General features: G+C 43.0%; 1 pseudogene; it reads right to left on the minus strand.

Annotated features, from left to right (window-relative positions):
* Positions 1-7,098: 7,098 nt before the first annotated feature.
* LOC123725537 (sphingomyelin phosphodiesterase 4-like) lies at positions 7,099-16,771 on the minus strand (annotated as a pseudogene).
* Between the last annotated feature and the right edge of the window lie 330 nt (positions 16,772-17,101).

Consider the following 17,101-nt stretch of genomic DNA (forward strand, 5'->3'; position numbering starts at 1 on the left):
TTTGTTTGGGACTTTATTAACACAATGATATACAGTACCAGTCAGAAGTTTCGCCACACCTGCTCATTCAATGGTTCAACCAAAAAAGTGTTAAACGAATCATATTCATATCAAATCAAAATATATTTTATATTTGAGATTCTTAAAAGTAGCCACCCTTTACCTTGATGACGGCTTTGCACACTCTTGGCATTCTCTCAACCAGCTTAATGAAGTAGTCACCTGGAATGTATTTCAATTAACAGGTGTGCCTTGTTAAAAGTTAGTTTATGGAGTTTCTTTCCTTCTTAATGGCCGTGCTGCTGCTCCAGTTTCAACTGTTCTGCCTGCGGCTATGGAATCCTGACCTGTTCACCGGACATGTTACCTGTCCCAGACTCGTTGTTTTGAACGCTCTAGAGACAGCAGGAGCAGTAGAGATACTCTGAATGATCGGCTATGAAAAGCCAACTGACATTTACTCCTGAGGTGCTGACCTGTTGCACCCTCGACAAAAACTGTGATTATTATTATTTGACCCTGCTGGTCATCTATGAACATTTGAACATCTTGGCCATGTTCTGTTATAATCTCCACCCGGCACAGCCAGAAGAGCCACCCCTCATAGCCTGGTTCCTCTCTAGGTTTCTTCCTAGGTTCTGGCCTTTCCAGGGAGTTTTTCCTAGCCGCTGTGCTTCTACACCTGCATTGCTTGCTGTTTGGGGTTTTAGGCTGGGTTTCTGTACAGCACTTTGTGACATCAGCTGATGTAAGAAGGGCTTAATAAATACATTTGATTGATTGATTAATGTGTTTGAGCCAATCAGTTGTGTTTTTACTTGGTAGGGGTAGTATACAGAAGATAGCCCTATTTGGTAAAATACAAAGTCCATATTATATCAAGAACAGCTAAAAAAAAAAAGCAAAGAGAAACGACAGTCCATCATTACTTTAAGACATGAAGGTCAATCAATGTGGAAAATTTCCAAAACTTTGAAAGTTTCTTCAAGTGCAGTCGAAAAACCATCAAGCGCTATAATGAAACTGGCTCTCATGAGGACCGCCAAAGGAAAGGAAGACCCAGAGTTACAGTTGAAGTCAGAAGTTTACATACACTTAGGTTGGAGTCATTAAAACTCGTTTTTCAACCACTCCACAAACTTCTTGTTAGCAAACTAGTTTTGGCAAGTCAGTTAGGACATCTAATTTGTGCATGACACATGTAATTTTCCCAACAATTGTTTACAGAAAGATTATTTCACTTATAATTCACTGTATCACAATTCCAGTAGGTCAGAAGTTTACATACACTAAGTTAACTGTGCCTTTAAACAGCTAGGAAAATTCCAGAAAATGATGTCATGGCTTTAGAAGCTTCTGATAGGCTAATTGACATCATTTGATTCAATTGGAGGTGTACCTGCGGATGTATTTCAAGGCCTACCTTCAAACTCGGTGCCTTTTTGCTGGACATCATTGGAAAAACAAAAGAAATCAGCCAAGACCTCAGAAAATAAATTGTAGGCCTCCACAAGTCTGTTTCATCCTTGGGAGCAATTTCCAAACGCCTGAAGGTACCACGTTCATCTGTACAAAACAATAGTACGCAAGTATAAACACCATAGGACCATGCAGCCGTCATACCGCTCAAGAAGGAGAAGCGTTCTGTCTCCTAGAGAAGAACATACTTTGGTGCGAAAAGTGCAAACCAATCCCAGAACAACAGCAAAGGACCTTGTGAAGATGCTGGAGGAAACAGGTACAATAGTATCTATATCCACAGTAAAACGAGTCCTATATCGACATAACCTGAAAGGCAGCTCAGCAAGGAAGAAGCCACTGCTCCAAAACCGCCATAAAAAAAGCCAGGCTATGGTTTGCAACTGCACATGGGTACAAAGATCGTACTTTTTGGAGAAATTTCCTCTGGTCTGATTAAACAAAAATGGAACTGTTTGGCCATAATGACCATCGTTATGTTTGGAGGAAAAAGGGGGAGGCTTGCAAGCCAAAGAACACCATTCCAAACGTGAAGCACGGGGGTGGCAGCAGCATGTTGTGGGGGTGCTTAACCCAAGTTAAACATTTTAAAGGCAATGCTACCAAATACTAATAGAGTGTATGTTTACTTGACCCACTGGGAATGTGATGAAAGAAATAAAACCTGAAATAAATCATTCTCTCTCTAATATTATTCTGACATTTCACATTCTTAAAAATAAAGTGGTGATCCTAACTGGCCTAAAACAGGGATTTTTTACTAGGATTAAATGTCAGGAATTGTGAAAAACTGAGTTTAAATGTATTTAGCCAAGGTGTATGTAAATTTACGACTTCAACTGTACCTCAGCTGCAGAGGATAAGTTAATTAGAGTTACCAGCCTCAGATATTGCAGCACAAATAAATGCTTCACAGAGTTCAAGTAACAGACACATCTCAACATTAACTGTTCAGAGGAGACAGTGTGAATCAAGCCTTCATGGTCCAATTGCTCCAAAGAATCCACTACTAAAGGACACAAAAAAGGAGAGCAATGGACATTAGACCGGTATAAATCTGTCCTTTGGTCTGAAAAGTCCAAATTCAAGATTTTTGGTTCCAACCGTCGTGTCCTTGTGAGACTTACAGTAGGTAAATGGATATCTCCGTATGTGTGGTTCCCACCGTGAAGCATGGAGGAGGTGTGATGGTGAGGGGTGCTTTGCTGGTGACACTGACACTGGGAACTCCTTCAAGACTGTTGGAAAAGCATTCCTCATGGAGTTAGTTGAGAGAATGCCAAGAGTGTGCAAAGCTGTCATAAAGGCAAAGTGTGGCTACTTTGAAGAATCTCAAATATAAAATATACACTGCTCAAAAAAATAAAGGGAACACTTAAACAACACATCCTAGATCTGAATGAAAGAAATAATCTTATTAAATACTTTTTTCTTTACATAGTTGAATGTGCTGACAACAAAATCACACAAAAATAGTCAATGGAAATCCAATTCATCAACCCATGGAGGTGTGGATTTGGAGTCACACTAAAAATTAAAGTGGAAAACCACACTACAGGCTGATCCAACTTTGATGTAATGTCCTTAAAACAAGTCAAAATGAGGCTCAGTAGTGTGTGTGGCCTCCACGTGCCTGTATGACCTCCCTACAACGCCTGGGCATGCTCCTGATGAGGTGCCGGATGGTCTCCTGAGGGATCTCCTCCCAGACCTGGACTAAAGCATCCACCAACTCCTGGATAGTCTGTGGTGCAACGTGGCGTTGGTGGATGGAGCAAGACATGATGTCCCAGATGTGCTCAATTGGATTCAGGTCTGGGGAATGGGCGGGCCAGTCCATAGCATCAATGCCTTCCTCTTGCAGGAACTGCTGACACACTCCAGCCACATGAGGTCTAGCATTGTCTTGCATTAGGAGGAACCCAGGGCCAACCGCACCAGCATATGGTCTCACAAGGGGTCTGAGGATCTCATCTCGGTACCTAATGGCAGTCAGGCTACATGGAGGGCTGTGCGGCCCCCAAAGAAATGCCACCCCACACCATGACTGACCCACCGCCAAACCGGTCATGCTGGAGGATGTTGCAGGCAGCAGAACGTTCTCCACGGCGTCTCCAGACTCTGTCACGTCTGTCACATGTGCTCAGTGTGAACCTGCTTCATCTGTGAAGAGCACAGGGCGCCAGTGGCGAATTTGCCAATCTTGGTGTTCTCTGGCAAATGCCAAACGTCCTGCACGGTGTTGGGCTGTAAGCACAACCCCCACCTGTGGACGTCGGGCCCTCATACCACCCTCATGGAGTCTGTTTCTGACCGTTTGAGCAGACACATGCACATTTGTGGTCTGCTGGAGGTCATTTTGCAGGGCTCTGGCAGTGCTCCTCCTGCTCCTCGTTGCACAAAGGCGGAGGTAGCGGTCCTGCTGCTGGGTTGTTGCCTTCCTACGGCCTCCTCCACATCTCCTGATGTACTGGCCTGTCTCCTGGTAGCGCCTCCATGCTCTGGACACTACGCTGACAGACACAGCAAACCTTCTTGCCACAGCTCGCATTGATGTGCCATCCTGGATGAGCTGCACTACCTGAGCCACTTGTGTGGGTTGTGGACTCCGTCTCATGCTACCACTAGAGTGAAAGCACCGCCAGCATTCAAAAGTGACCAAAACATCAGCCAGGAAGCATAAGAACTGAGAAGTGGTCTGTGGTCACCACCTGCCGAACCACTCCTTTATTGGGGGTGTCTTGCTAATTGCCTATAATTTCCACCTGTTGTCTATTCCATTTGCACAACAGCATGTGAAATTTATTGTCAATCAGTGTTGCTTCCTAAGTGGACAGTTTGATTTCACAGAAGTGTGATTGACTTGGAGTTACATTGTGTTGTTTAAGTGTTCCCTTTATTTTTTTGAGCAGTATATATTTTGATTTGTTTAACACTTTTTTGGTTACCACATGATTACATATGTTTTATTTCATAGTTTTGATGTCTTCACTATTATTCCAGAAGAAGAAAAACCTTGAATGAGTAGGTGTTTCCAAACTTTTGACTGGTACTGTATATATACCGTTCAAAAGTTTGGGGTCACATAGAAATGTCCTTGTTTTTGAAAGAAAAGCATTTTTTTTTGTCCATTAAAATAACATCAAATTGATCAGAAATACAGTGTAGACATTGTTAATGTTGTAAATGACTATTGTAGCTGGAAACGGCTGATTTTGTATGGAATATCTACATAGGCGTACAGAGGCCCATTATCAGCAACCATCACTCCTGTGTTCCAATGGCACGTTGTGTTAGCTAATCCAAGTTTATACTTTTAATTGATCATTAGAAAATTGATCATTTAATTGATCATTAGAAAAACCTTTTGCAATTATGTTAGCACAGCTGAAAACTGTAGTTCTGATTAAAGAAGCAATAAAACTGGCCTTCTTTAGACTAGTTGAGTATTTTGAGCATCAGCATTTGTGGTTTCGATTACAGGCTCAAAATGGCCAGAAACAAAGAACTTTCTTCTGAAACTCATGTCTATTCTTGTTCTGAGAAATGAAGGCTATTCCAAGCCAGAAATTGCCAAGAAACTAAAGATCTTGTACAACGCTGTGTACTACTCCCTTCACAGAACAGCGCAAACTGTCTCTAGCCAGAATAGAAAGAGGAGTGGGAGGCCCCGGTGCATAACTGAGCAAGAGGACAAGTACATTAGAGTATCTAGTTTGAAAAACAGACACCTCACAAGTCCTCAACTGGCAGCTTCATTAAATAGTACCCGCAAAACACCAGTCTCAACGTTAACATTGAAGAGGCGTCTTAGGAATGCTGGCCTTCTAGGCAGAGTTGCAAAGAAAAACACATATCTCAGACTGGCCAATAAAAATAAAAGATTAAGATGGGCAAAAGAACACAGACATTAGACAGAGGAAGATTGGAAAAATGTGTTATGGACAGACAAATCTAAGTCTGAGGTGTTCTGATATGTCTGTTGGTCAAAATGAATTCAATTCAATCAGAAAGAAAAACATTTGTGAGATGCATAAAAAATGAAAAGATGCTGGAGTAGTGCTTGACGCTATCTGTCAAGCACGGTGGAGGCAATGTGATGGTCTGGGAGTGCTTTGGTGGTGGTAAAGTGGGACATTTGTACAGGGTAAAAGGGATCTTGAAGACGGAAGGCTATCACTCCATTATGCAACACCATGCCATACCCTGTGGACGGCGCTTAATTGGAGCCAATTTCCTCCTACAACAGGACCATGACCCAAAGCACAGCTCCAAACTATGCAATAACTATTTAGGAAAAAAGCAGTTAGCTGGTATTCTGTCTATAATGGAGTGGCCAGCACAGTCACCATCACAGTCACCGGATCTCAACCCTGCTGTGGGAATAGCTTGACCGTATGGTACATAAGAAGTGCCCATCAAGTCAATCCAATTTGTGGGAGGTGCTTCAGGAAGCATGGGGTGAAATCTCTTCAGATTACCTCAACAAATTGACAACTAGAATGCTAAATGTCTGCAAGGCTGTAATTGCTGCAAATGGAGGATTCTTTGACGAAAGCAAAGTTTGAAGGACACTATTATTTAATTGAAATATCATTTATAACCTTGTCAACATCTTGACTATATTTTCTATCATTTTGCAACTCATTTCATGTATGTTTCCATGGAATATTTGTAGGTGAAACTAGAACTTTTGAACGGTAATGTATATATATATATATTTTTTTTTACATTGGTTTGCAAACTGATATGTGACACATTAATGCCAAAATAATATAAAAAAACAATAATTATTTTTCTGAACAAGATGGGCTCATCTGCCCTGAATGACAGGTCGCCACTCTATCATAAAACATTAAAGTTTTTTAACTAGGTAAGTCAGTTAAGAACTAATTCTTATTTACAATGATGGCCTACTTGTAAAGCCCCCGGCCAAACCCTCCCCTAACCTAGACGACACAGGGCCAATTGTGTGCCGCCCTATGGGACTCCAGTCCACGGCCGGTTGTGATACAGCCCAGGATCGAACCCGGGTCTGTAGTGATGCCTCTAGCACTGCGAGCAGGTTGAGCATGGTGAGATTGTAGACTCCTAAATTGATAGTGCATTTAGGCGATTTTACAGTTAACATGCTGATATTGTATTTGGTATTTCAAGTACAAATAATGTTAATATTATTTGTGCTTGTGTCCTAAAGTGAGGACACCTCAGCAATTTATAACTATTTTTTTTACAAGAAAAGGTCAATTCTAGACCGTCCTAAAACTATGCAACATTAACTGTAATTGTTTATGGCCAGCTCATGAAAAATAAATACGTTCAGGTATGTCTATTTTTGCCAGAAACCTACATTTTCCTTTCCCATTGAGGTAAGAATACTAGTGCAAGTCTTTATTACACCTGTAAATCTTGTAGTTTGACAATAATCACCACCATCCTGTCATTGCTCAAGTGACAAAGATTCAATATCTTGTTAGAATTTTAAACCGAACTTTCCTTTACATATCAACCAGTAAAACAGCTTAAAAAATATTTATATTTAGCATAACGACATCCAAACAGCAATGCGCTTGCATTTATTTACAAGATTAAAAAGAACAACATTTATCACAATAGGTGGCCAAGCATGAAGGCAAGTGGCAAAAAAAAGCCATTTCATTCTCCTGCTACTGGGACTTGAGTTTATCTCCAAACAGGGCAACTTAAGAGTCCGTAGAGAAAGCCTCCTGTAAGGATGAGTAGTGTGCTGGACATGGGGCCGAATGAGAACAGTGCCCCAAACAGGTAGAGCAGTAAAAGCATCAGCAGGGTTCTGTAGCTCGCCAGCATGCGCAGGCTTAGCCGTGGCCGTCGGATCCTCTCCGCTGTTACTCGCGTCTCTGGGCTCCTGCGCCTGCCATCCGCCACGGCCTCGGGGCTGGCCAGGTAGTGCCGTCCCAACTGGCCCAGGAAGTCCGGCCGCGAGCACAGAGCATCCATGTGACCTCCGAACTTTGGATGGGAGAGAGGCAACAATTATGACAGGCCAAAACAGACAGAACTCTGACTTCTATGAAAACCCATATTCTCTTAGTTCATCTTTTGGGTGTATACAACAGATGTACATATTTCAGAATAGATCATGATACTTAACAGCACTGCTGAGGTCTCACAGTCAAATAGAAATTACAGGTTCAGGGTATCAGTTTTGCAAATCGCAAAGAATTGCCATGTCACATACCCTCTCATTCACCAGAGATGAGATCTTGAAGAACAGTCTGACCAGGATGGCGTTCTCATAGCTCCTGATGGGCTGAAGCTCCGGGTCCCCTTGGTACTCTATCTCAAATCTCGCAGTCCATTGATGACCTGCAAAAACATCACATATTTAACAGTGTGTGAGATGCATATATCCCTTATGATATGTGATGTTGGGGTTTGGTTATTAAAGTTGAATAAGTAGTCTGACCTGCATCCGGCCCAGGTCTGTGAGGATGAGTCCTTTCTGCCCTTGAACACAGTCTGGTAGCTGCTTGGAGTTCCCATCGTCCTGACCAGAGCCTAGGGTAGCCATCAGCTGAGACAGTTGTCCTGCATTCAGCTGTAGATGACAAAACATAGCATGAGTTGAGGAATTAAGTCTGCATTAGCTCATGCTAAATATTCAGGAAAAGTGATGTGTAAACCTACCCGAAATATCTGACAGAGGTAGTCCAGAGACCTCTCCAGAAACTCATGGGTCTTAACACACGCCCCGGTGTCATCCACCTCTCCTCCATTGAAGGTGTAGTTGAGGTCAGGGGAGCCCATTCCAAACCAGGACATGAAGGAGTTGTTGGCCGCCACCTCAGCTGACTGATCTGATATCTTCTTGGCGGTCTGCCTCGCCTGGTCGATGATCTGAATGAGCTTCAAGACCTACACCAAAGGAGGATGACAACGTTTATATTTGGTCCATCTAAGACAAAAGGGCAGGCCTAGACGGTTGGGTCTTGTGATAAACAAGAACGTAGTCTTACCAAGACAGTCAGCAAGCAACAGCAACACAGAGTGCAGCACAGAGAGATCTAATCTCGCAGAATGTAGCTAGCACATTTTACTAGCACTGGGAATTTTCAGGGACCTCATGATACTATCTTGATACTTAGGTGCAGATACGATATGTATTGCGATTTGATACTGCAATTTTATTGTGATTCGATGTTCCAAATATATTGCGCACTATACAAAACACTAGGACCACCTTCCTAATACTGTGTTGCACCCCCTTTTGTCCTCTGATCAGCCTCAGTTCGTCGAGACATTGACTTTACAAGGTGTCAAAAGCGTTCCACAAGGATGCTGGCCCATGTTGACTTCAATGCTTCCCACAATTGGGTCAAGTTGGCTGGATTTCCTTTGGGCAGTGGACCATTCTTGATACACACGGGAAAATGTTGAGCTTGAAAAATCCAGCAGCGTTGCAGTTCTTGACACTCAAACCAGTGTGCCTGCCACCATACCCTGTTCAAAGGCACTTAAATTATTTTCTTGGCCATTCACCCTTTGAATGGCACACAGAATCCATTTCTCAATTGTCTCAACGCTTCAAAAAAATAATGGTTCTTTAGCCTGTCTCCTCCCTTTCACCGACACTGAAGTGGATTTAACAAGTGACATCAATAAGGGATCATAACTTTCACCTGGTCAGTCGGTAATGGAAAAAGCATGTTCCTAATGTTTTGTACACTCATGTCTGCTACAGAGGGACAAGACGGCCATAATAAAAATTGGTTTTGAGCAGTCATGGAAATGAAAGTGCTGAAAACATGTTGGCTCGAGCTATAGAGGAGAAATACTGAAGTTTCGTTGCAGGTACAGCCGACTAGCATATTGATACTTGTCATATCAATATAATACCCCCCCAACCTTCCATTTTACCACACTGAGACTAGTTAACTAATACAATTAGTGAACAGTAAATAGTGCTGAGTGATTAGTGCTTTTTGAAGTCAGTTCAGTTAGATTATTTAAAAAAATATATCTTGGTTTTCAATTTAGATAATTTGGGTTGAATGCTGTAACACATAATAAAACAATTAAAGTCCCATGATGGTAGTGACTGACCATTACTGCTCATCACTTAACCATCATTTATTCACATTACTCAACTTTTTCAGGTGTATTACATTTTTTTGATGACTTTATTATTTAATTCCAAGTCATCTCTATAGAGCTGCTGCCTATGCTGTCTGACAAATCACTATTTTGTACTTCTTCAAAGTAAATAAGGTATACTTTTATGACTGCTGAATACCAACTATCAATCACTTAGATCATGTATTTTCAGGTAGAGATACCTCGACCGAAACAGCTGCACTCTAGATCGCCTTACAATCGCACATTCTTTGTCTCTTCCATAGCAGGCATAAAAGAAACAGACTGGACAAGTAGATGCACATTGGATTATGGTCATTGTAGTTAATTACCATGTTTTAATGCACAAAACTATGTAGAATATTGGCCTGTTTGAAAGTACAACTCCCCTACGTCACACAGTTCAGGCTGGATCTGATTGATCTCTAGAGAAACTGTGCAATGTGCTCATTGAGCTCACAGAAAAATAAAAAAAGGAAATGGAATTCAAATAATTTAACTGACGTTGGTCAATTAGTTGTTTAAAAGCGGAAAAATAAGACATTGCTGTTTAAAAAAATCTAAAAATACAAATAAATATATAAAAAAAAGATTTAAAAAATAAAATAAATATTCGCTCAGCGAAGAGTAAGCCAAGCTAATTCAATCAAATCCACACAGATTATGCTGATAGCTGGTGGCTAATGTTAGCTCACTAGTGGCGTGCTTAGAAATCTCAGATCTTTTCTCCCAAAGTTGGGCTCAATTTCAGAACTGGGATTTGCAAACTATCTGGAATTGAAATTCACTCGATCTCTAGTATGGTCCCCTCTGCTCCACTCACCGTGCCCCTCAGCTCCGTGCCGAACATCTGTTTATACTGACAGTCCTGGCCCTCCAGACCATACACGTGGCTCTTCACCCTGAACACCCTGTCTGTCACCACAGGCTGCCGGGCCGATAAAAAGCTGCCACCGTGGCCCGGCGAGAGGAAGCACCGGTGCTGCCGGTGGTGGAGGACATGCTCCGGCTCCAGAAACAGCTGCTCTCCTGGGGAGGGACAGGAAGTGGAAGGACAGGAGAATTACATTAGGACAGGGCAGTGACAGCTCAGACTGCTGTAGCTGGACCATTACATTACTATTAGTGCATATACATCACACAAGTATTATAAGGCTGGGTGACTGTTTTTGTCCTTACCTTTCTGAATCATCTCTGATAGGTTTGGCTGAGCGAAGACTTTGGCCACCCTGAAGACCATTAGTGCATTTTTGACGTTGACCAGGTCTGTGCGTACCACCCTGTTTAGGAAGCCCTGAAAGAGCTTGGTGTACATCAGCAGGTTCTCCTGAACAAACAAGCTCCTGAATTTTTGTTGAGAAAAACTGGTTAGGAAGACAAATATAAAAATTTGAGGAAGCAATAAGACAAACAGCCAATTCCTTGTCAGTACCTCAGAGTCAAAGACTTGAAGGAAGGAAGCACTGCAAACACATTTATTCAGCCTGACCCATCTGGTGATCCAACAAATAACTCACCATTTCTCAGGTACACCTTTGTTCTGGTCTGTCTGAGGATTGGTCTTCTCTCCTGTGTACCTCCATGGCTGGATGTAGCTAAGCCACGTCTCCAACACCTAAACGTAGAGATACAGTGGTGCTTTAGAGATAAAAATGTTTGTGTGCTCTTATCTCCATTATAGAGGTGGTGAGTTGTATTGGTTGGACCCAATGAGAGGTTGTGATTGACACCAACACCTCACCCAAGCTGAGAAGGTTGAGGATTGAGCTGTGATACCTACCACTCTGAAGGAGGCATCTAAAGGCCAGTGACCAAAGCAGTGCTGGAGGAACACATATAGCTTCTGCTGAACAAAACGATGGACCACCACCCTAGAGACAGACCAACGACAGGGCCATAGTGAATTATAGGCCAAACTAGATCCAGACCATTTAAAGTTACAGTAAAGTTTGAGAGAATGTCGACCCTAATGTCTGACCCTGGTGGTGCTCACTGCTCAGCTCACCTCTTCAACTCCTCCAGAGGGCTGGTGTGGGAGTGAGCTGAGGAGGAGACCTGCTCAGGTTTCAGGCTGCAGGAGAAGGCATGGAGGTGCTTCACTAGGAGACGAACCACCAGAACGTGCTCCTCTGTCGGGGTGAATGGCTCCTGAAACAGAAGCCAGTCATACACAAATCCACAGGGACAGCAGCCAATCATAAGAAGGTCCTCGGATAACAATAACCAATCACACAGCAGGCTTGGAACATAACCCCTATTCCTGGTACTGTTTCTCAAATGACCCTGCTGTTGAAAAAGCCTATCTGGAAAAGGCATTCAATGTGTCTAGCTCAGAAACAGGCACATACTTTAAATTGAGATTCAGGCCCATTATTCTTAGAATGAGGTAGACAATTTGATGATGAATTTATTGATTTAGGGCAATGTGGTTGATGATGTTTTGAATACTGTAGTATTGTTTGCGCAGAACGGAAAAATGAAATGAGAAAGACAAAATGGTACACACATTAACCACATAGTAACATAGCAAGACATGCTTTAAATGAAAAAAAGGGTGCGTGCACACACGCACAAATTAAAATGTCGATCTCTTCAAATTCTCCTTTCAAGGATATTTCTCTATGGGCCATATTCTACTGTGAGATGGTCTGACATGTCAAAATGATGTGCTGTCAAAATGGGGCCCATCCAAGGATAGGTCTTTGACTGGTTGCGTTCAGGCAGTTGGTTTTATAGAATGCACTGTAACAGCATTCAAATGCTTTCTTGAAGAGAAGTACCCTTGACCTTCCTGTCCTAACCTTAACGCTACTCTGTCTTCAGGGCCTAGGTTTACCTCCAGCAAGCCTAGTGGGATTGAATGAAAAGGGAAAAGTACTTGAGTACGTGTCGAGGGTCCCAGAGCCAGGAGGGGTCAGGGGTTGGCACAGCATGCTGGACATACTGAGGCGATACTGCAGCAGCGCCAGCTGTACGAGCCATCACAACCAGGGGAGGAAGAGGAGGAAAACAACATTACAGTGGGGGAAATAGGAGAGAGAGAGAGAGGGAGGTGAACATGAGAATAGAAAGGAAGGGGTGCATCCACAAAGAAAAAGGGGTGAAGACCAAAAATAGGAGAAAACAAGTAGAAACAACAAAGGATAAAGACAAACAGAAATATATTGACCACATGAACACAATGCTATGGCAGCTAGAGTGATGTAGTATCCCTTTCACACCAAACACAGGAGGGATAAAACCATTCATCTCTACAATGAGGGACACAAAACATGGTTAAAAACATTTGTTAGAGGTTTTTGGGAAAAACAGTTCAAAGGTTAAAGGATTGTTTCGGTCCAATGGCCATGACCGGCAGTTTTTTTTAAATTTTTTTTAAGAGGGGAGAGGGAGTACTGCATCTCTTACACTATGGAGGACCACATACTTTAACTATACATTCTAACAGAAGATGGTATACGTACTAGGCTACTAGGTGATAGCAGGGATGGGGAAGAATATGGCTTGTACGCCTTTGGGGATTTGAGAGGTGTATGAATAATGAAAAAGTGTTGGCTAGATTATATTGAACTGATGTAGAGATGACAACCAGCTGAGCAGCCCAACAGCCAAATAAACAACAGAAGGGTACTGAAACAGTGAATGGAGCCACAGACACCATGCACAGGTCTGACAGAAGCAAAAGCACTACTACCAGATACACATGCAAAAATCAGTGCAGTTAATTTGCACTGCAGTTGCCCATATGCCAATAATTCAGCAACAAAGAAAATCCTCAAAACAAAAGCCTGCCTTTCAGGTAAAATTAGAAATGCCTGATCCCATGCCCTTTGATTGGTTTCACATTGAACTTTGATCATTTTGATAGTATTCATGTTGCATAATCTATGCAAATAAGGATAGTCAAGACAAACTAAAGCCAGACCTCCCCGTCTGATTTTCCAGTTACCCTCAAAGATGCATTCGGAAAGAAATACAATAATACACAGTATACCTATGCAGTGAAAAAGGAGATGGCTACAAATCACATTTCTATAGCCCAGGTGAGAGTGCACATCTTATTCAGATATAAATATTCCCCTCTAGTTAAAAAGAGTACAGTGGGACCCGTTTTGTGTCCCAGTTGTGAAAGCCAGGGGACAGGCTGATTTGATGCAGATCACCATGAGGCAAATGTCAGTGGGGGTGGAGGAAGGCCAATCATGGTACTCGATGGGGTGAGCCCTGCTGTGGTTCAAGTGAGGGGGGGGCAATAGTGATCAGCCAGTCAGCCGTGCGGTGCTGCAGTGCAGGTGAAGGGGTTGAGACTGGTAGTGGGAAGGGCCATGTGTGACATGCTCTTACCTTCACCTGGGGGGACTGCAGCTTCTGGTACATCTCCAGAGAGTAGTGATGCAGCCACATCTCCACAAACACCTGGGGATAACACACACACACACGTTTTATTCCCAATTCCCTAAACACCTGACTGACAGTCACACCAAATCCATTCATGGCTGACAAAGGATGAAGGAGGCTCACCTGTAGTAATGCCTCTGACCTCCAGATCTCCTGGGCTGCAGGGTCAGCAGTGACTGAGGGCTGATGGGATATGTGGCGCTTAAGGAGGCTGGTGCTGTGGGTGCCATACCCTGCAAAAGGCACACTGGAAGCCCTGGACACCAAAGACATGACAGTGCGCACTGAGTTTCCTAGCATTAGGAAGGAAAGAGAAACTAAAAGGAGGCAAAGGAATAAGAAAGTATTTGCTCTTATTTGACAAGTTCAGGTAGCATCCTTCAAATGTTATCACCAGACGGATCACAACCCTGTTAGTGCTCTCAGTCACATCTGACTTTGGAGTTCTATCCCCACTGTAGAGTACCTGGGAGCAGGTGGAGACACAGAGCCTCTTTTGTAGGTGAATGGAGAGGGGGGAACACTGCCCTCTGTAGGGAGGAAATACTTGAGGTAGGTGTCCACTAGCACAAAGTATGCACTATCCAAGCTGCTCACATGCGGTCCTAGAGAGTAGTTCTGAGAACACAACATCAACACACTTGTGTGAGGTCAAATAATAGTCTGATTCATGCATCACAAAATAAGATATTGTTATAATGACAGTTGAGCATTGTTACCTTTGGTGTGATGAGACTGGAGGCAAACATAAACATGTAATATTCAAAGGGATCTGAAGAGGGTTAAGGACATACGACCAGACTATAAAATATACTAAATCACAAACATACATTGTCAACAATGTTTTTGAGAAAGCGAGGGCCAGTGAGTTTGGGCGGTAAGGATACTAAGTGCCAGGCTGAGTGTCTGCAGACCAGACAGAGGAAAATGCAGCTTGTTGTTTAAAAGTGGGCAATCTGGGAGGACGCCTTCCTGTATGGACACCTTTACAGGACCCTGCAAGAGCGGGGGGAAAAAAAATAAATAAAAGTGGTTAGTGTAAAAAATAAGTTGTGGAAGACTTTGCTATGTATCAAAAAAAGAGATGCAACTTACAGGCAGAAAGCTGACTGGTATTTCATATTTGTAGTCCTCTGCTTGAAGCTTGTACACAAGCTTCATCATTGGACCACTGAAAAATCACATGAGATCATAATTAAGTCAGTAAATTACTGCTTTTCTAAAATTAAACATCATAAAGGTAGACAGTGGACAGAAAGACATAGGAACATAAAGACAGACATAGGATGACAGAATACCTAGGATTGAGAAAGTCCATGACGATGTTGTACTGATTGCTGCATGCCTGCAGAAATCGCAAGTTCCAGCCCACGATGATGCCATCCAGACTGCCAAAAACACTCTCTACCAGCCAGGGGAAGATCAGGTGCAGCTCCTGCAGAGAGAGATATTAACTGAGGATGAATGTGATTAGGTAACATGGTTGAGTTGAACCAGGTTCAGGCACAAAGCTGACACGCTGACTGACTAAACATTGACATAGTTGGATATTGATGATCTGACCTATTGACAAACATGCTCTTCCTCCACTGCCCCCCGTCTGTATAAACAACACTGGTTTATACAGACAAACTGTACTTTCACAGGGTAGTCATCAATGACCTTCACCAGTTCCTGGCAACACTGGAGAAAAGGCTTGGTGGTCGAGTCAATTTTCAGGTTGGCCTGTAAAGAAAAGACAACATCATTACTGCTGACAACAGTTACTGCTGCCACGGTACTACGCTAGCTATTATGTGACAATTACTTGGCTCATGACAAGTTCATGTAGGCAACAAGAAGTTCACGTTGCTCATGACGAGAAGCAACACAATACAACTAACCAGAAGGAAACTGGGCTGTTGCATGGCTGGGGCGGCCATAGAAAATTCAAGTTAGACGAGACGGGGTCACGATTCAGAATCCAATTGACACCTGGATAGACAACAATACAGAAATGGTTCAGAGGGGCTTTGTTGATATTGTGATTATCTATATCAAACAAATTTGAAGCATAGCTAGCTACAGTTAGCCGGCTAGCTACCCAGCGAGGAACACATATGGCTACAAAACGCTTGAACACCGGAAGCAAGTTAGCCAATAAGCCAATCAAATTTAAACGTGGCTGAAACTATAACCACCCGTAATTACATAGTTTTGCGTTGGATAACTAACGTTACCTAACATCAGCAGGCTAGCACTAAACGTTTGCTTGCCAGCTAGCTAGCCAGCCAGCCAACTGTAATTAGTTAGCTTTCTGTACTGCCATCAGCTTGTGAGCTAACGTTAGCTGGCTTAGTTTAGCGGCTAACCCAGTTGACAGTGTGGCAGGCAGCAGCTAACAATGCTACGGGCTGACAAAGCAATTTGTTTTCAAAATAGCCTCATCTCAACATGCACTGGGTTAACTTAAAATGTTTCTTACCTCCCTCGACAAAAAATGGCCAGCCTTTCCAGTTCATCAAATATGTGTATAGTTCCTCGTCCTATCTATGGGTTCCAATCTACCGCGTTTCTATCAGAAACAGCATAGCGAAGCGAAATTGTGTCATTTCACTAAAGGATGTGGCACGCGAACGCGCGCTCCAGTGTATATCGTGGCTGAAGGAAGGAAGAGCCAGGTACAATCTTGTAGGTAGATGGCAGCGTTGCCACCTCCAAAAAGTTTTAGTAAACCTAGGCCATAGAGATAGATAGAGGACTCATCTTTGTATCTGTGCCATTATAGCGTCTGTGACAGCCTCAATGGCGCTGCCCATGCTATCTCCATTTTAAAGTAGTTTCTTCTTCACAATAGGCTGATCCCTCCTGATAACCCGGTTGGACATGACTCCAACAGGGTCACCCGGAGGAATCAGCTAATGATGTTGGAAGTCTCACCCAGTTGACTACGTTAGAAGCCCTCAATGGCGCTGCCCATGCTAGTACAACCTTTTTGGCCACTAGAGGCCTCTATCCTTCTCTATGTCAGGGTTAGGCAACCCTGGTCCTGGAGTGCTGCAGGTGTAACAGTGTAGTTTCCGTCCCTCTCTTCGCCCCAACCTGGGCTCGAACCAGGGACACATCAACA

Source organism: Salmo salar, chromosome ssa01, assembly GCF_905237065.1.
Source record: "Salmo salar chromosome ssa01, Ssal_v3.1, whole genome shotgun sequence".
Taxonomy (NCBI): domain Eukaryota; kingdom Metazoa; phylum Chordata; class Actinopteri; order Salmoniformes; family Salmonidae; genus Salmo; species Salmo salar.